Source organism: Belonocnema kinseyi, chromosome 8, assembly GCF_010883055.1.
Source record: "Belonocnema kinseyi isolate 2016_QV_RU_SX_M_011 chromosome 8, B_treatae_v1, whole genome shotgun sequence".
Lineage (NCBI taxonomy): Eukaryota > Metazoa > Arthropoda > Insecta > Hymenoptera > Cynipidae > Belonocnema > Belonocnema kinseyi.
In genome coordinates this window covers 20,776,587-20,798,191 of record NC_046664.1, presented here as the reverse complement: position 1 = coordinate 20,798,191, position 21,605 = coordinate 20,776,587, and the positions used below count along the sequence as shown (strand labels likewise).

Sequence of the window (21,605 nt, the reverse complement as noted above, 5' to 3'; positions counted from 1 at the left end):
TTATTTTTATTTTTATTCATATTAGAATCGTAGTTTTTTGTTTAAAATAGCCGATTTCAGGTGAAAAATTTTGACATAACATGCAATTCATTCAAAATTCGAAATCCTTTTTAAAATGTAATTTGAATAATTAAAACTTCCAATTTCCGACCAAAAACGTTTCAAAAAATAAAATAATTAAAAGATATTACATCCCGTTCAAATTATAATTATTTTTTTCTTAAAATGCCTATTTTCGATGTGAAACCCCAACGTAACCTAATATTGTTACAAATTTATTAAAATTCTACGGAATCTAATGATTTTTAGTTAAAAAATAAAAATATCAGTTATATAATAATTTTTTATCAAAAATAGTTATAACTCAATACTAAAAACACTGACATAAAACAGAAAATTCTTCATAATTGTGAAATTTTTTCGATAACTAATAGTTTTAGTTTTGGAATACCAACTTTTGGCCTATAAAGATAACATAACCTAAAATTATTCAAATTTGGAAATATTCTATAAAATTTTCTTTACAATTAAAAAAAATCAGACGAAAACACTTAAATGATAAAAAATTGTTAAAATTTTGCCAATCTTATTCGAAATACATTTATTTTTGTTTGAAAATATCAATTTTTGGTGTAAAACGCTAACATAACCCAAAATTGTTAAAAGTTATCAATCATCATTGACATCTAATTGTTCGTATTAAAAATACCAATTTGCGTCTATATTTATATTTATCTTTATATTTATATTTAGCAATTAATGCAGGTTAACAAAAATATATGTTTAAACAATTTATTTTCGTTTATAATTATCTTAATTCAAACAATGCGGCGCTTAGTAATTTCTTTAAGGAATATTTACATTTAATATGATTTATGATGAATAGATTTATCAAAATATTATTATCTCTAAAGTTTATTTATTATTTATTTCTAACTAAAAAGGCAAATTAAAGTAAAATATTTTTTAAAAACGCAAATTTCTCACACTTATCTGATATAAGATAGTTATAAACAATAATAATTTGTTTAAATAATTATTTTTGCTTAATGTAATTAATTAGTAAGTCACTTCAAGTGAAACATAGGCAAATAGTTTTTAAAAATTAGAAAAACCCGCAACTTTCTACCATTAAGTAAAGAGAATATTATTTACAGTAATAATATATTGTTTAATCAATTTTTGTATTAATTTAAATAAATATTTGCTTCACTTTAATTTAACAGTCGATTGAATTAAATAGTAACTCAGTTCGAGTAAAAAATAGACAAAATTTGAACATTTCAGAAAACAGAAAAATTTCTAACATTATTCAGAGAGAATATTAATTAAAATAATAATAAATTGGTTGTAAAATTAATTTTTTAACATTAATTGACTACTACCTCACTCGAATTGATAATTTTTTTTAAGTCAAATTTTTCACGAAATCCGTGAAAATCATCATTTTTAACTTTGAAAAAAATAAATCTCAAACTAATAAAATTAATTTTGATAAAATTGGTTCAACTGTTAACCATACAAAATGATATAGAAAATTATATTTTTATTTAAAAAAATTTATTTTCAATATAAAATAGAAAAAAAACTCTTAAAAAAAGGGAAAAAGAGTGTATGGACGGACCTTAATCTGTTAACTTAATCTGTCGTCTATTTTAATCTTTAAATCATATTAACGTTTTCAATGAAAATTATATTTTTATGAAAAAAATGCACAAGGCTTTTAAAAATGATGTAATCCGTTCTTAGAAAATATTTTTTCCTTTTCTTTTAAATTTGGGGAAAAAATGAAAAGATTTTTCTCTCAACTTTTTCTCATATCTCGTTTCTTTCAAGAAAAGATGAAAATTTCAATTTAAAAAAATTGTAAATGTATATTTTTGAAAACGTTATAGACAAAGATTTCTATTTTCATGGAAAAGCTTTAAGATATCTCAAATATAAAATCAAGAAAAATAATTCTTCGTTTTGGTATCTTTGGTTTGAAGTCACTTCAACCAAATTTGTTGTTCTTGTTTTTGTTATTTACTATATTTTCTTCAAATATTTATTTATTTTGTTACATCATTTTACAATTATTATTATTTCCTTGTAATTGAAAAGAGAGGACAGGAGTAAATTCAGTGAACTGCAAAAATTGATGAATCAGCAGATTCTCCCCTTGGATTATTAAATTAGTGCCGCACTCGTCCTCGCGAATTTCGATAACCTTCGACCAATCAACTCATCTGTATGACTACACATCACTATACTATAGCGTAAAAAAGTTGCATATTTACAACCGAGAGTTTCTAAATTTCAATTTTTAAAAATCACAAAAAATAAACTTCCCGAATAATAATATTCTCGAAATTATAAATAATCGAATATTTCTATCAATGAAAATATTTTTACTTTCTTAAAGTTTTTAAAACTTACTGTTTGAATTTTAAATTAAAAAAATTGTATTAAAATGTTATAAAAAAATAAATTTAAAAACACGTTCGCTTCAAACGAAAAAAAGTGTTCTCTCTAAATTTTCCTAAACCTAAAATTTATATTTAATGAAATAAATAAATTGATTTGTGTTAATTTCAATTTTTCAATAAAACGGGATTAAATTCAGCGCTGATTCTTTCTTAAAGTAAACCTAAAAAGGTGCTGTTTTTTACAAGCTCTTACTTTTTCGGCTCTTTACATCAAATTAAGATGATTAATAATTAAAATCTGTAACAATAATTGTTTAAACAATCTATTGCTAGTTATAGCCAACCATTTTACAGTAAATACATTAAATAATACGAAAATCTGTGCCGATATAAACAGAACAAAAAATTTTAACTCTTTTTAATAATTCTGGTGCATATCTAAATGTATTCTGTAATTTATAAAAAAAAACTTACACCCAATTAAAAATAAATATAACACTTTTTGGTCTTTCAAGAACCCCGGAATATCAATTGATACAAAAAAAACTTGTTCATTTTTTTATCTTCAAAATTCCGAGTGAAAGGGTGGGGGGGGGGGGGGGGGGGGGGGGGTCGAATTTACACTAGTGGATGAGAGCATGACAATTTTCGAAAAATTTATAGGACTAAAACTAGTTTAATTCAACTGAAAATGAATTATTTTTAATAGGCTATTTGAATTCTTAATCAAAATGATGAATTTTTAACAAAAAAATAAAATTTTAAAACAAAAAAATTAAATTTTAACGAATTTGATTAATTCTCTACAAAAAGACAATTTTTTGTACCAAAAATTTTTATTGTGAACTAAATAGTTAAATTTTAAATATAGAAGAAGAATCTATAACCAGATATAGTAAATTTTTAATAAAATCCTTGAATTTTCAACCAAATAGTCGAACTTTCAACTAAAGAAGATAAATACACAATTAAAATTGGAATAGGCTAATTTTTAATCTAATTTTTTAATTCGTAATAGAAAAAAATTTTAACCAAAAAGATAAATTTGTAAGGAAGAATAATTATTTTCAACCGAAAAAGACGAATTTTAAAGAAAATACAGAAATTTTTATGACAATAGTTCGGTTTTCAGTCAAAAAGATCAATCTTTCCAAGCTATGTAAAATATTAATTTTCAACCAAAAAAAAACATTATTTTAATAAAATACATCAATTTTTAACGAAATTGTTCAGCTTCCCACCAAGAAGATGAATTTTGAAAAAATTCTTAATTTTCAACGAACAAAACGAGTTTTTAACAAAATCAAAAATAAAAGATAAATGTACAATTGAAACTAAGCGATTTAAATTTTCGCTTCAATTAATTAATTTTCAACCAAGACATTATTTTGTAACGAAAAAAATCAATTTTCAAGCAACAATCTTAATATTAAAAGAACTAGATAACAAAACACATGAAATTTCAAGCAAGTAAGATACAATTTCAACGAAAATGAAATAGTAAAATTTCAGATAAATAAATAAATTTACAATTAAAAAAAATGTAACCTAAATAGTTGAATCTTCAAACGAAAACATTAATTTTCTGCCAAAAAAGACAAGTTTTGAATAAAATACATAATATGTCAAAAAAATAGTTCAGGTTCTAACGAAAATATGAATTTTCAAGAAAAAATCCTAGTTTTCGACAAAAAAAAACGAGATTGAAAAAGTTAAACGAATTTTTACCAAAAATTTCCAAAAAAGTTTTCCGATCAAAACCACGTGTCCTAAAATATATTATCTAAAACAATAGGGCCTAAACATAAGATTCCAAAGTGCAAGTCTAAAAACATTAAGGCCCAAGACTACAAGTCTCAAAAAACAAGCTTCAAAAATGAGAGGCCCAAAATAAGAACCCTAACGTCAACTCCAAAACTATAAGGTTCAAAATTAAACATAAAAAATGCGAGATCCAAAACTATAAGACTCAAAAAAGATCCCAAATTTCAAGTTCCAACCTGTTAGTCCAAATACCATAACTCTGAGTGCCAAAATAAAATTCCAAATGTCAAGTCTAAAACCTTAAGTCCCAAAACCAGAAGTCTCAAAATAAAAAAATAAAAATGTAAGACCAAAAATCATCAAGTCTAAAACCTCAAGATCCAAAATTAAAAAAAAATACAAGTTCGATAACTTTAAGGCCAAAAAGAGAAATCCGAAACGTCAAGTCTGACACTGCAAGTCCAAAAACTTAAGACCCAAAACAACAAAACTCAACATAAAATATTTTAAATTGATGGATAGCATGTTATAAGGTTTGTGAAGTCTGAAAACCCGAAATAAGATCTCAAATTGAAAATCCAAAACTTTAAGACCAAAATTCACAAGTAAAAAAAGAGCACCAAAAATGTAAGGCCCAAAATAAGATCACGAACGTCAAATCCAAAATGCTAATTTCCAAAACCAAACATAAAAAAATACAGGTTCGAAAACTGTAAGGTTAAAAAAAAGATCATAAACTTCAAGTCCCAAGGTGCAAATCCAAAATTTTAAGGCCCAAAACCACAATTTTCAAAATATAAGACCGAAAACTGACGGCTACCAAAATATGATCTCAAATGCCAATTAATAAATTTTGTGTTTAAAAACCGAGTCCAGAAATATAAGAACCATGACTGTAAGGCCCAAAATATGAACCCAGACGTCAACTCCAAAACCATAAGTCCTGAAACCAAACAAAAAATACGAAATACAAAACTGTAAGTTTTGAAAGAAGATCCCAAACGTCAAGTTCCAAACTGCAAGTTCAAAACCCTAAGGCCCAAAACAATAAGTCTTAAAATACAAAATACAAAATTCTAAGGCTCAAAAGATATCAAACTTCTAGTCCAAAACCTTAAAGTCTAAAGCCAAACATAAAAGATACGAGACCCAACACTGTAAGACTCGAAAGAAGATCCTACACGTTAGGTGTCAAATTATGGGTCCGAAAACCAAAATAAAAACATACAAGAAAACTCTAAGGCCCAAAGAAAATTCTCTCAAAACCAAACATAAAAAATACGAGATCCAAAACTGTAAGACGCGAAAGAAGACCTCATATATCAAGTCCCAAGTTGAAAGTTCAAAACCTTAAGGCCCAAAACAACAAATCTCAAAATACAAAATCAAAAACTGACCAGTACCCAAATAGAAGAACCATAACTCTAAGGCCCAAAATGACTTCAAATGTTAAATCAAAACCTTAAAGTCCAAACTGCAAGTACAATTCCATACTGCAAATCCAAGAGACCATAAGCCACAAGTCTCGAAACACAAGATTCAAAAGTGTAAGGCCCAAACTCCGATCCCAAACATCATGTCCAAAACCTTAAGGTCCGAAATAAACTGATGGGTAAAAAAAAAGATCCCAAACTTAAAGTCCCCGGCTACAAGTCCAAAACCTTAAGGCCCAAAACCACAAGTTTCAAAATACAAAATAAAAAACTGACGGGTACCAAAATATGATCCCAAGTTCCCAGTTTCAAATTTTATGTCTGAAAACCAAAATGCACAAATACAAGAAATACAACTTTAAGGCCCAAAATAAGAATCCGAATGTGAAGTCAAAACCTTAAGGCCCTAAAAAAAGGAAAAATACAAGATCCTGAACTAATGGGCTATTAAGTCTAAAAGCCAGATATAAAATCCCAAATTTCAAGTCCCAAACTTCAATTCCAAGAGACTATAAATCAAAAGCCCCGAAAAACAAGATTTAAAAGTATAATGCCCAAAATAAGATTCTAAACGTGAATTCCAAAACCACAAGGTCCAAAACCAAGCATAAAAAATACAAGTTCGAAAACTGATTGGTAAATAAAAAGATCCAAAACTTTAAGTCCCAGGCTGCAAGTCCAAAACCTTAAGGCCCAAAGCTACAAGTTTCAAAATGCAATATCAAAAATGACGGGTACAAAAATTAGATCCGAAATTCCAAGTTTCAAATTTTAGATAAAAAAACCAAAAGTAAAAAAATACAAGAACCATAACTCTAAGGCCCAAAATAATATTAGAAATGTGAATTCAAAACCTTAAGGCCGAAAATCATAAGAACCAATAAGGCCCAAAAAATCTGATAGAATTTGGAAAACTCGTGGAGAATAGTGGAAGTTTATTTCTCACGGATCGTTAGCATCAAAATTTGCAAGAAAGTGTTTGAATCAGCCTAAACCCTAAAGAACAATTAAAACAAGACAGAGGAACAACGAAAACACAGTCAATCTAAGAATTTTACGAATTGGATCCCAGAAAGGGAAACGATCATGCTCGTGATTGTGAAATGAAGGAGATTGGTTAAACAGTCAGAAGGACGGTGGGGTGGAGCAAAGGGGCCTGGGTGAGGGGCCAGGAGGGGAAAAGGGGGCACGTTCCTCCTGTCAACCGAGGGTGATGGACACCACTTTCTGTGGGAGCCACCCACACTATCGCACTTTTCACATAAGTGTGAAGCATTCACACACGTGAGGGCCTCACACATATGATGGATGTATCGTATACAGGAACAACCATGTCCTACGTGAGCGAATGAAACAAATATCGCTGATAGTACATGCCACATACTAAATACTATATACTATAGAGGTAATTGCAACAAACTTGCGATGATCGCTATGGGGGTCCAAAAATGCGTAGGAATTTTTTTTTTAATTTTCATCCATATCGCCCTAAAATTTTTTTGAATCCACGCAAAAAAAATATGAAACAAATTTTTTGAGGTTCCGCAAACCCCATGGTGTTTAGCACGTATTTCCCTTAGAAAAAACGTTTTCGTACATTTTATTCAGAATTGTCAATATTAGGTTAATCGAGTTAAAACTCAAAATTTATGTTTAAAATTACCTATAAAATACACATAAATAATTATTTTTGGAATATCACCCCCCATAAGTTTGTTTTATAGAGTTCCGAAAAAACCCATAAATGAAAAATTGAGTATTGCGTGTTTCTGGTCCTAATTATGATTTTTTGTACAGATTGTTTGTAATAAAAGAAGTATTACTTTCTGCTGATAGTTAAATATATAAATAAAGTGTTTAAACAATTTGTTATTATTTATAACAATATCATCTAAGAATAATCCTAGAAAGTTGCAGCTTTATCTGAGGTTTTATCTTAAATGTTTCACTTTTTATTCACTTTTCAATTAGAGTGAGGCAATAAATAACTAAAAAAAAAAAAATTGTTTGAACAATTTATTATTATTCATAATAACATTCTCTGTGAATGATGCTAAAAAGTTGCGGTTTTTTCTTAAATATTTAACTTTTTGTTAAATTTTTACTTATTGTGGTAATAATTTGGGCGATTTGACGAAAAAAATGGTTTAAACAAACTATTTTTGTTTATAAATATCCTCTCCTACAGAGATGCTAGATAGATGGGATTTTTTCTAAAATTTTCCACTTTTTACAATTTTTGAGGTAGAGCGAAACAATAATTAATAAAATTTAACAAGCATAATTATTTGAAGAAAAGTTATTGTTTATAACTATCTTCTTCCATAGTAACGCTAGATAGTAGCGATTTTTTATGACATTTTCTATTTTTTGCAACTTTTTAGATAGAGCGAGGTGATCATTAATAAAATTTAACAAACATAATTATTTAAACAAATTTTTATCGTTTATAGAAATCTTCTTCCATAGTAATGCTAAATAGTAGCGATTTTTTCTTAAAATTTTCCACTTTTTGCAATTTTTTAGGTAAAGCGAAGTAATAATAAATTGAATTTAACAAAAACAATTATTTAAACAAATTATTATTATTTACGACTATCTTTTTCTATAGTAATGATAGATACTTCCGGCTTTTTTCTGAAATTTCCTCCACTTATTGTAACTTTTCAGTTAGAGCCATGTATTAATTGATGAAATTTAATAAAATAAATTGTTTAAAAAATTATTATTAAAAAAATATTCTCTTTGAATAATATTAGAATTTTGCGATTTTTTCGGAAAAATCCAACTGTTTTTCGATTTTGTCACAGAGCGAGACAATAATCAATTACATTTAACAAAAAATAATTGTTTAAGCAATTGATTTTTGTTAGGAATTTTTTCTTCGAATAGAGTTAGAAAGTTTCGTTTTTGCCGAATTTTTTTACTTGTTTTAAATATTTCAGTTAGATTAAGGAATTAATCAATTTAACTTGACATAAATAATTGTTTAAACCATTTATTATTATTTATAAAAATAATATCTTAGAATAATGTTAATAAGTTGCAGTTTTTTTCTCAATTTTTCTATTTTTAGTCCACTTTTTAATTAGAGTGAGGTAATAACTAATTCATTTTGATAGGTATTATTGTTTAAACAATTTATTATTTTCAATAATATTATCTTTGAATAATGTCAGGGGAAATTGCAGTTTTTTATGAAAATTTTAACTTTTGGACTACTTTTCACTTTGAGTACGGTAATTATTACTTAAATTTAGCAAAAATAATTTTTTAAACAAGTTACTGTTCTTTTTTACTTATTTTTTCTTGAGTATTTTATTTAAAAAAAAAACAGTTTTTCAAGGAATCTAATTCTTTTTAGCCTTTTTGTGAAATTTTGTTGAAATTCTTTGTTAGTTTTATATTAGTTCAAAAAATAAACCTTCAAATTATTATTGTTTATGATTATTTTCTCCTATAGTAATGCTAGATGCAGCTTTTTCTTAAATGTTTCACTTTTTGTCAACTTTTCACCTAAAATGAGGTAATTGTTATTGCTATTTGACAGAAATAATGGTTGTATAAACTATTATTATTTGTAACTATTATTATTTATAACTATTTTCTCCTGAAATAACATTAGTTGGTTGCGGATTTTTCCGAAATTATGAACTGTTTGTCCATTTCTCATTTTGAGCGAGACAATAATGAATGCAATTTAACAAACATTATTGCTTAGAAAAATAATTATTGTTTATAACTGCTTTTCTTATAGTATTGATAAACACTTTCTTTTTTTTTCTAAAGATTTAAATTCTTTTTCCACTTTTACTTAGTAAGATGATTAATGCAAGTTAACAGACATAATTTTTTAAATAATTTATTATTGTTATTGATTTAGGCAAAGAGGCTCTCCGAAATTACTTCAAGGAAAAGTCGAAATTTGAAATGATCCATATAGAAAATTTTAAGAATAATTCAAATATCTGTTTTTTATTTCAGAAAAATATATTCGGAAAATAGAAATAGATTGTTAAAAAACTATTCAATCTCTTTTTTATATAGTATTTATTCCTAAATAAGAACCAAAAGTATTTTTTAAAAAATCGTTACTTTCTATAAATTATCTAAGAGAAGATAGCTATAAACAATAAATTAATTGTTTACACAATGATGTTTTTTAACTGCATTGATTATTATCGCCCTAAGTTGAAAATAGACAAAAAGTTAAAGCTTTTAAAAAAAACCACAACTATCTGGCAATAATATAGATGAAGATAGTAATAAACAATAATAGTTTGTTTAAAAAACTATGTCTCTTGAACTTCTTTAATTTTAACATTACTCTAAGTAAAATTTGAACAAAAATTTGAATATTCAGAAAAAACCGCACTTTTCTATCCTTATTCAGAGATAATATTATTAAAAATAATAATAAATTATTTAAGATATTTTTTTGTTAACTTGAATTCATGATCACCTTCTTTCTAGTGAATAATTGACAAAAATGGGATATTTTCAGAAAATTACGCAACTATTTAGCATTATTATAGGAAAAGATTGTTATAAACAATAATGATTTTTTAAAACATTTCTTTTCGTAATTAAGAACTGTTTAAACTTTCTCAACTTGAATTAATGATTACCTTAATATAATTGAACAGAGTAAAAAAACTATAAAATTTTCGAAAAAACTGCAACTTTCTAAAATTATTTAAAAAGAATATAATTTTAAATAATAAAAAATGTTTAGAAGAATTATTGTTGTAAAACTTAATTGCTCATTGCCTCGATTTAAGTGAAGAGTTAAAAATAAGTAAAAAAATTCGAAAAATTGACGATCTTTTATCTCTATTATAAAAGAAAATTTTTATAAACAATAATAAATTATTTAACAAATTTATTTACGCATCTAATTATCAGAAAAATATAAGATTTTAGGGATTGGAAACAATGTGTATTTAAAAAATTGAAAAAAATTTCCCTCATGTGTTTTTTTTTGGGGGTCCCATAAAAAAACTTATGGGATTTACATTAAAAAAATCTTCATTGTTTTGCATTCTACTGGTGATTGTGAAAAAAATTCCGATTGACCCAATATTGACTATTCTGAATATAAATAAAAACTTTTTTTCTCATGGGATATACTTGTTCAATTTTATGGGGCTTGTGAAACCCCTTAATATAATTTTTTTTTAACGCATTTCTTTTAGTCAGATTCACTTAGAAACAAATTTCTCTTAAACCAAACAAACTGTTTTTTTTAATATACACGAAAATTTGGTTAAATCAATGTTTTTTTGTTTCGTTTTTTATCTATCAAACGGATTGTTTACAAGAACCAAACAATTTGGTTGGGGCAACCAAATATTTGTTTGTCCTTTAAAGAACCATAAAAACCAACAAAAATCTTTTTGGTTCAACCAAATCGTTTTCTGAGTGTAGTTTTATACCATTCAAAACGATGTATTTTGATTGGGAGCGTTTTATTTTTATGATGATGATATGGTAAGAATAAAGCGTAAGCGGTAAATTAAGAAGGTTACATTGACAATTCTAAGGTTCAATGAACTATGACCCCTCACTTTTTAAATTTTTTGTTATCAACTGATGAATACTTTTTAAAAAACGAAGTTTAAATGCTTCAAACCAACGGAATAATGCATTTGTTAATTAAGTTTGTTTAAATAATTATTAAATATTATGGACTCATTAGAAGAAGTTATTGCTAAATAAATAGCTTTAATTCCGTGAAAACTTGGAATTTTATTTCTAAGCACATGAAATGATAAAAATTTGTTTAAACAATTGTTTCTACAATGACAATTGTTTATTTGTTTATAACTTATTTTGGAATAAATAAAAGTATTTGTTAAAGAAAAGTGCAGTTTAAAAGTCATTTTTATGTTATTATATGAAAAAATAATTAAAGTTTTTCTCAAAAATCGGCAATGACAGTTTGATCCGAAATTTTATTGTAATAAAAAAGACGGTTAATACACTTGTAATTTGAATAATCCAAATAATTAACTTGTAATCCAGAGTAATATAGATAATTTGACGTAATTTATGTATGTATTCCAAATCGTTTTCAACGATTATTTGGAAAAAATATACATTTTTTTTTAATTGAAAATTTATTTTCTTTACTGAAAATCTGACTATTTCATTTTTAGCTAAAGCTTAGTCTCTTTTAGTTAAAAATTGATGATTTTTTTGAAAATTTATTTTATTTTGTAAAAAATCAATAATTTTTTTGATGAAGACATAACAATTTTATTAAAAATTTAATTGCATTGAAAAAATTCTTTTAACTGAAAAATTTAACTTTTTTATTTTTTGTGGAAATTTGTCTTTATACTACTTTTTTATTAAACATTTATCTTTTATAGTTTAAAGTTCAACTATTTGGTTAAAAATTTATGTATTTTGTTAAAAACTGGTCTTTTTCTATAGAAAATTAATATTCTTGCTCAAAAATTCATCTTTTTGGTTGAAAATTTCTTTTTGTTTTAATGAAAATTGATGATTAGAACTTTAAAAAGTCATCTTTAGGTTGAAAACTGAACTATTTTGTTGAAAATTTATGGATTTTGTTCAAAATTGTTTTTTTGGTAGGGGAATTAATATTCTCGTTTAGAAATTCATCTGACCGGTTGAAAAATGGGTGTTTGTGTGTTATTAAAAATTTATTTTTTTAACTGAAGATTTATCTATTAACTTGTTTTTGTTGTATATTTATCTTTTCCATTTTAAAGTTAAACTATTTGGTTGAAAATTGATACACTTTGTAAAAAATTAGTATCTTTTTATGGAAAATTAATATTCTTGCTTAAAAATTCATATTTTTTGTAAATAATTTAAAAAAATGAAAATTATTGATTATAACTCAAAGTTTAACACTTTAATTTGTTATTATATGTTTAGTTTCTTTATTTCAAATTTAATCTCTTTGGTTGAAAATTCATGTATTTTGTTAACTATTTTGTTCTGGAAGTAAATTAATCTTTCTGGTAGAAAATTCAACTACTTCATTAAAAATTGACTTTTTTTTAACTGAAAATTTCACTATCCTATTTTTAGTAAAGATTTTTCAACAAAATTGTTAACATATTGCTAACAATTTTTTTCTTGTATAAAATTAATCTTCTTGGTTGCAAATTAAACAGCTTCGTTAAAAATTAATTCCTTAACTAAAGATTTAACTACTTTATTTTTGGTGAAAATTTGTCTTTCTTAGTTGCAATTTCATGTATTTTGTTAAATTTTTTTTGGTAGAAAATCATGATTCTTGCTTTGAAATTTACCTTTTTGGTTAAAATCTCAAACATTTATTAAAAATTCGTCTTTTTATGGTAGAAAATTAATAGTCTCCTTTGGGAAGTCATCTATCTGGTTGAAAAAATTCTCGTTTTTTTCGGTTTAAAATTAATTTCTCTAACTGAAAATTAATCTATTTATTTTTTTATTGGATATATATCTTTTATGTATTTTTAGAAAACAGAATTAATTTTTTTAGTGTTATAAATTCTTCTGTTTGGTTAAAAACGTCTTTTTTCGAGTGAAAATTAATTAGTGTCAATGAAAATTTTAATATGAATTTTTTATATTAAGTTTTTTTTTATAAAAGTTTAACTGTTTGGTTGAGATTAAATGTATTTTATGAACAATTTTTTTCTTGTAGAAAATAAATCTTCTTTTTCAGTTAAAAATTCAACTACTTCCTCAAAAATTCATTTTTTTAACTGGAAATTAAAATATTTCATTTTCGTTGCAAAATTTATGTATTTTATTAAAAATAGATTCTTTAAAAGAGAACTAATTTGTTCCTAAAAATTTATCTTTTTGGTTTAAAGTTTCTTTCGAGTGAAAATTAATTAGTATAAATGATATTTTTACTATTGATTTTTAATAATCACTTTTTTCAGTTGAAAGTTGAACTATTTGGTTGAGATTAACTGTATTTTTTTAACAATTTATTGTTCTTGTAGAAATTAAATCTTCTTAGTTGAAAATCGAACTACTTCGTTGAAAATTTATTTTAACTAATAATTCAACTATTGAATTCTGACATTTCTTATATTTTGTTAACAGTTCGTTTTTTTTGTTAGAAAATTAATTTAGGCAGTTTAAAATTTAGCTACTTCGTAAAAACTTCTTTTTTTGTTAACTGGATATTTAAATATTTTATTTTTGGTAAACATTCGTCTTTCTTTGGTTGCAAATTCATGTATTTTGTTAAAATTTAGTTGTTTTTTTTTCATTCAAGATTCTTGTTCGAAAATCAACCTTTTGAATTGAAAACTGAATTTTTTTCTTCTTCAATAGTTCGTCTTGATTCGAAGCATTTTATTTTTATATGTTGATTGTATAAGAAGTTAAGCGTAGAGGATAATTTAGGAAGGTTTCATTGACAATTCTGAGGTTAAATGAACTTTGACCCCTCACATTTTCAACTATTATCTCTATTTTTGTATATTTTTTCTGTTTTTAATTTTGATTTATTTCCTATTTTTAATGTTGGCCATTTTCTTAAAAATTCCCCTAAAAACGGGGCTTCGTAAGACAGTGTGGGGTAAAGCGGTACAGTGGGGTAAATCGGACATCCGTCATTTTGCATCTCGCGCCTTTATATTATCGCTTTTTTTATTTAAAACAGATGTTCCGCTTTACCCCACATACAAAAATAAGTACCGTTTTATATTTTCAACAAAGCAGGTAAACTTTTAACCAAAAAAGATGATTTTGAGAAAATAGTGAAATTTTCTACTACATACGAATTTTTTAAAAACAAAATTAAGTTTTTTAACTGAGAAATTTGTAAGAAAATAGTTAAATTTTTAAGCTAAAAAGTCAAATGTTCAAGAAAACAGTTGACTTTTAAATCGTAAAAGAAGAATTTTTATGAAGAAAATTGATATTCAAACAAGAAAGGTGAATTGTTAACGAAATGGTTTAATTTTCAACTAAAAAAGATACATTTTTAAAACAAAATAGAATCGTTTAATTTGAAGTTAAAAATAATTTTCAACAAAAAGAATCGAATTTTCAATAAATTACATAAATTTTTATCAGATAGTTAAATTTTCAAATAAAGATAAAAGTCTTCAAACAAATACATGAATTTTCAAAAAAATATCTACATTTAAAAATTTTAAAAATTACTTTTGACTAAAGAAAACGAATTTCCAACAGAATAGTTTAATTGTCAAATTAATAGTTTAATTTTCAAAAGAATAGTTTATTTTTCTACCAAATAGGTTCAATTTTCAATCAAAAATATGAATTTGTAACCAAAAATTTAATCTTCAGCCAGATAATCAGACTCTTAAACAAATTGTAGAATTGTAGAATAGTTGAATTTCCAACCAAAATTATAAATCTTCAACATCGAAATTTTTTTTTCAATAAGTGGTTCAACTTTAACTATATAATAGTTAATATTTTAACAAAAAGGTATTTAAATTTTAAATAAAATACAGTGGTATTCAACAACGTTCAGTTTCTACCCAAATAGGCGAATTAAAAAAAAATAGAATCGTTAAATTTTCAGTTTAAAAACTAATTTTCGGTTTAAAAACCTAATTTCCAGTTAAAAAAACAATTAATTGTCAGTTTAAAAAACAACAACTAATTTTTAGTTTAAAAAACTAGTTTGTAGTTTAAAAAAGTAATTTTTAGTTTAAAACGAATTTTGTACCAGTTGAATTAACCAAAAAAAAAAAACGAATTTTTAACAAAATAGTTGAATCCTCAACTAAAAATATGAATTTTTATGAAAATAGTTCAATTTTAAACTCAAAATAGACTATTTAAAAAAAAAATAATTTTTATACTAAACGGAACTAATTTTTTAACCAAAAATAAGAATTTTTAACAAAAATGAATAATTTTTATTTAAACCGTTAAATTTGTAATTAAATAGATTAATATTCAGCCAACAAAATTAGTTAAATAACAAAAAATGAATTGTCAACCAAGGTGATTAATTTTATACTGAAAAAATACTAATTTTCATCAAAATAATTGAATTAAAAAAAGTTAATTGTCAACCAAATAGTCAAAGTTTCTGTCAAAGCATTCAAAATCTTAACCCAAAAATTAGAATTTTCAAAAAAGGAGTTTATTTTAAAAAATTATGTTTTTAACCAAAAAAAAGTTTATAAAATAATAGATAAATTTTCATAAACAAAAAGTTTGAATTTCTACTGAATTTTTAAATTTTCAATTAAAAAAAATTCTACAAAATAATTAAATTTACAAAAAAGTTCATTCATGACCGAATAGTTGAAGTTGAATCTAAATCAATGAATCTTCAACCAAAAAATCCATTTCTAACAAAAAAATTCAAATTTAAACTAAAAAGTTTTATTTAAAAAAAATTAATTTTTTGGCAAAAATCCTGTTTTAAAAATAATAAGTAATTTTTCAACTAAGGAAATTAATTTTCTACCAGAGAAAATGAACATTTTAGCAAGAACATTAATTTTCTACCACAAAGGACGAATTACGAAATTCGTCCATTTTCAAATAAAAGTTCGAATTTTTAATGAAAAACTTCATTTTTAACATGTAGCTTAATTTTCTACTAAAGTGTTAAATTTTCAATGAAAAAATACTAATTTTTTACAAAACATTTTAATATGCGAAAAAGTTCATTTATAACCAAATAGATGAACTTACATCTAAAATAATAAATCTTCAAACAAAAACTTAATTTTTCACAAAGTAGTTCAACTTTAAACCAAGAAGTTAATGTTAAAAAAAAAACAAAAAAAAACACACAATTAATTCCCATTGAAAAATGTAATAGTTAATATCTAAATCAAAATAAATTTAAAAACTCTGCCCGCTACGCGGGCACATTCTCATCGCGCGCTGTGCGCGTGGCTCGCAAGTTTGAGCGCGCCTAGGGCGCACAACTGTTGTTTCTCACGTTTCGCGCTCGATGTTGTTTTTATCTCGCGCTTCGCGCTCGATTACATATTTAAATCGCGCTACGCGCTCGGTCTTTATATTTTCGCACATTCTTGCGCAAAAATTTAAAAATTAAGACTCAAAACATCCACCACTGTAATTTTGTAATTGTGAATTCTCTTTCGATAAAAGAGAGTTTGAGCGCACCTGCGGCATGCGACTGATGGCAATCGCACTCCGCACTTGGTCTTTGTATTTCTTCCACATTCGGGCAGAGACCTTTTAAAATCAAAGGTGAACGGACCGACAACTGTAATTTTGTAATTTTGAACTCTCTTTTGTTAAAGCTCTTTTGATTTTAACGAACACATTCTCATCACGTATCTCGTGCTTCGCACTTGATTTTATCCAACATGTAAACTTTTCTACATTATACACAACACTTTTGTATCAATTATAATACATTTTTATGTAACTCTGTCTGGGATTACTTATTAAAAAATTGCAAAATAAAAAGCAAATTGTATTTATCATGACTACTTTTGTATTTGTTTCTTATTTTGATTTAAATTGTATTTTAAGCTGCTCTGAAACATGCATCATTTCGATAAATTTATATCATTACAATTCATAATATGCATAAAAATTGAATCATACTAATTCTTATTTCCTTGTTTTTATAATTTTTTATTTTGAATGTTATTTTTTACGACCAAACCAAAAACTACGTGTCCTATTAAAAATTATAGCTCTTTCTTGGATGAACAATTTTTGTCTCATGTTTTTTCGTAGCTTATATCGAAAAGAGATTCATTATAAATTTGTAGTTCTTCCCATGGCGCGCAATTTGAGTTTTTTTATTTTTTTCGTATCTTGCTTTGCTTGACCAAAAAATGGAATTTTTGAATTTTTTATTTTTTTTTGGTACGATCGAATTTCGAATGTTTAACTTTTAGACCAAATTCAAAAAGTTTTTATCGTAGTCCTTTAGGGATTTCAAAAAGCAAAGTTTTTCTTCTCTTGACTTTTTTTCATATCATGCGTTGTTTGGCTTAAAATGTTCATTTCAGTTTGTTTTTTTTTGGATTTTGAAAATGCTCTAACTCTGATAATTTTCTTTTTATAGAAAAAAGTCATGGGGATACATTTTTTGAGTTTCTAAATACTATGAACAACCGCACATAGAATTTTTAAATCTTGAAAAAATGTGGTTTCAAAATTTTTTTGTACGATTAAATTTGGAATTTTCAACTTTTTGACCAAATTGAAAATGTTGTTATTATAATCTTTTAGGGCTTTCAAAAAGCAAAGCTTCTCTTCTCTTGACTTTTTTTCATATCATGCGTTGTTTGGCTTAAAATGTTCATTTCAGTTTTTTTTATTTTTTTATTTTGAAAATGCTCTAACTCTGATAATTTTCTTTTTATAGAAAAAAGTCATGGGGATAAATTGTTTGAGTTTCTAAATACTATGAACAGCCGTACATAGAATTTTTAAATCTTGAAAAAATGTGGTTTCAAAAATTTTGGGTACGATCAAATTTAGAATTTTTCGACCAAGTTAAAAAAATTGTTATCGTAATCTTGTAGGGCTTTCAAAAAATAACGTTTTTTTCTCTTGACTCTTTTTCATATCATGCGTTGTTTGGCTTAAAATGTTCATTTCAGTTTGTTTTTTTTTTATTTTGAAAATGCTCTAACTCTAGTAATTTTTGATATTTCAAAAAAAGTCATATGGATAAATTGTTCAACTTTTTGAATACTATAAATAACCGTACAGATAATTTTGAAATCTTTAAAAAAGTAGTCTCAAAAATATTCAAAATGTGCCCACTTTTTGAATTTTTATCCAAAATGGTTGGCTAACGAACATGACCTTTAGTTTAGGACACTGAACGAGGGTGTCAAAGGGCAATCTAATAGATTATTTTTTTCAAAACGATCGTGTTCACAGACAGACAGACATACAGGCATACAGACAGACACATTCGTAAAAACCTGTTTTTCGGTTTCAGAGGGTCTCAAAACGTGGACATTTGACCCAGAGTGAAATATGAAAAAATTCATTTTTAAATTAAAAAACGAGTTTACAACATAGTAGGTAATTTTTTAGCATAGAATGTTAATTTTTTACCAAAAAAGACAAATTTTTCAGAAAATACATAAATATTGACCAAAATAGTTAAATCTGTAACTAAGAGTCTGTGGAACATAATGAGCTTTAATTAAAAAAAAAGACAAAATCGTATAAAAATAATAAACTAGACTTTTTTGTTCAAATAAATCCAGTTTTGTCTCCCGGGATGCTCCAATCAGTAAAAAAAATTGTGGAGCCTAATAAGAAATTTTTATTTAGAAAAAGAAATACAAAAATGAAAATGATCATCTATCAATATTTATTATTATTATTTACTACATTAATTTTGTCGAAGCTATTGTCATTTTTAAAAATAATTTTTTTTTCGGAACCAGTAAATCCAGTAATATAAAACATTAATTTTTGGCAGTGAATAATAATATGAAATTATAAATTATACAACAACATTTTGAAGAAAGTTCTCATTTAAGTAAAGGTTTTTCGGTGAAATTTTTAATTTTGTATTAATATTTATTAGCAGAATCCACTACTCAAAAAGAGATTTTTTTGAGACAAAATAAAATTAACCAACGTAATACATATTAAATAAATTTTATTATTCTAAAATTAGTTTATTAATGTTTATTTCTATAATTTTTATTTTCATCTTGAATAAATTGATAGCAATTTAATCAAAATTGATAAATGCAAATTTTGAATAAAATACTGATATGAATGTTTAACAAGCGAAGGAAGAAGGCGCCAAGTGAAGGCCAGATAATATCTTCAAATCTGACGTTAATTTATGTCAGAATTTTTATCAATCCTACCCAACAACTCTACAACTGCAGTGAATCATGAAAAGTGAAAACAATGTAAATTTATGGAGATTTAGCATGAAAAGTTAATATTTCATTCCCAACTTAAAAACAACAGGCTTAATTTACAAAATCTTTTGTTTATCATAACTGACAGGCGCAAAAGACATCTAATTAAAACAAAATTAGTGTTATTTTTTTAAAGATTAGCTAAACCAAAACTAATTAAAACTATATTCTTTATTCTTGACTCTGAAATTTAAGTATCCGCAAATTTACCCGATAGGTATCATATTACGATCTAAATATGTTATTCTATAAATAATATTAGTTTATTTATTAATTACGTCTTGTAATGATTTATTTTCTCTTTTGAAAGTACTTTTAATAAAATTACATTTCTAAGTTTTAAAGACTCATTTTAAAAACCAGCCAAAGTAAATATTATTTATAAATTTATAAAATATCATGTTTGGATTGTAATATTATACATATCGGATAAACTTGTAGATTCTTGGGTTTTTTTTTTACAGATTTCTTATGTTCCTTGACTCTAACTCTAAGTCTCTACAAGTTTGTCCCATATGTATCATATTACGCTCCAAACATGATTTTCTGAAACTAAAATTCGTTGTCTTTGATTGATTAATTAAGTCTTTAAAAAGCTGAAAAAGCAAATATTAATTATAGCATATCATGTTCAGATTGTAATATGATACTTGTCAGACAAATAGAATAGAAATATATAGAATATGATGTTTCATTGTAATATGATAGAAATCAGAAAAACATGTCGATTTTTTTCTAAAGATTTATTGCATTCCTTAAATCTATCTTTTAAGTGTTCACATTCTTGTACAATATATATCATATTCCAATCCAAAAATGAAATTCTATTCATAATATTTGTTTCGGTCGATCTATTAATTGAGTCTTCAAGGAATAACATTATTTTCCAAGTGTTAAACACTTAATGATAGACCAAACAGAGTTAATATTATTTAGAGAATATCATGTTCGGAATGTAATATGATCAATATTAGAAAAATATGTAGACACTTAAAATTTGAAGCTAAGGAATATAAAAAATCTGTATAAAGAAATAAAAATATACAAATTACACATTTATGATGTTTTTTCATTATAAATTTTAAGCGTCACACAGTTTTTTTGTGTATTTCATATTACAACCCAAACATGATATTCTTGATATAATATTTGTTTTATTTAATTTAATTATAGAGTCTTCAAAGAATTTCTTTTTTTGTTGAAAGTTCTCTAATGTAATTTCTTTTCCAAGTATTTAAGACCTAAATGATAAATAAAAAAAGTAAGTATTATTTAATAAATATCATTTATGGATTGTAATATGATATATATTGGACAGGCTTAAATACTCTTAGAAAAATTATTTTTCCAAATGATAAAGACTTAACTGATCACCCAAACTTGGTAAATATTAATTATAGAATATCATGTTTGAATTGTAATATAATACATATAGGAAAAACCTGTTGACATTTAAAATTTAGATTCAAGGATGATAAATAATCTGCAGAAAAAAAATCTTCAAATTTGTCCAATAGATATATATTCGGTTCGGTTTTGATTCCTCTAGAATCAAACTGAAGGGCCTATGACAAAGCCACCGAACGCGTCCTCGGGTTGCGGATAGAGGGTCCCTGTACCAAGGGTTTTTGCTGAACATGGTTACAAAAATAAATAGGCAGTCGCGGACAATTGTCCAGGGGTTGTCCCGAAGGAATTAACCCTCAAGCGGAGGTGTGAAAACCGTGCCGATAGCAGAATGGCACCTGGGTGAGGTGTCTAGAACGGTGACTCTGGGATACCGGGCGACCTCTCAGAGTACGCAGCCTTATCCTTGCATGCGGGGCTCTACAAGGATGGACGAACCCCTTTCCCTAGCTTCTCGTGGGAACAAAAATGACAACACCAAACATAGTTGTAGTAAGTGCGGTTCTAAACAACAGAACGTGCAGGGCTCCCAGCAATGGGTCGGCCAACAGTGCCGACCAATCTAGAGCTGGGGGAGCCAATGAAAATGGATTCAATGCGATGGATCGGCGGGATTTCGTGACCTTTGAGTGGACGGAGCGACTGAATCACGACTTGCTAGACTGCTACGATGCGAGTGTGGCCCGTGAACGGGGTCACATGGCACGGCTGCATGCTCTGTGGTGCGAGAA

The 21,605-nt window shown here is 25.8% G+C and overlaps 1 protein-coding gene across 3 annotated transcripts in view; it reads left to right on the top strand.

Annotated features, from left to right (window-relative positions):
- The window catches only part of LOC117178032 (organic cation transporter 1-like), a 168,205-nt gene that overhangs the window by 108,672 nt on the left and 37,928 nt on the right, over window positions 1-21,605 (top strand). The gene's annotated exons all lie outside the window — the stretch shown is intronic.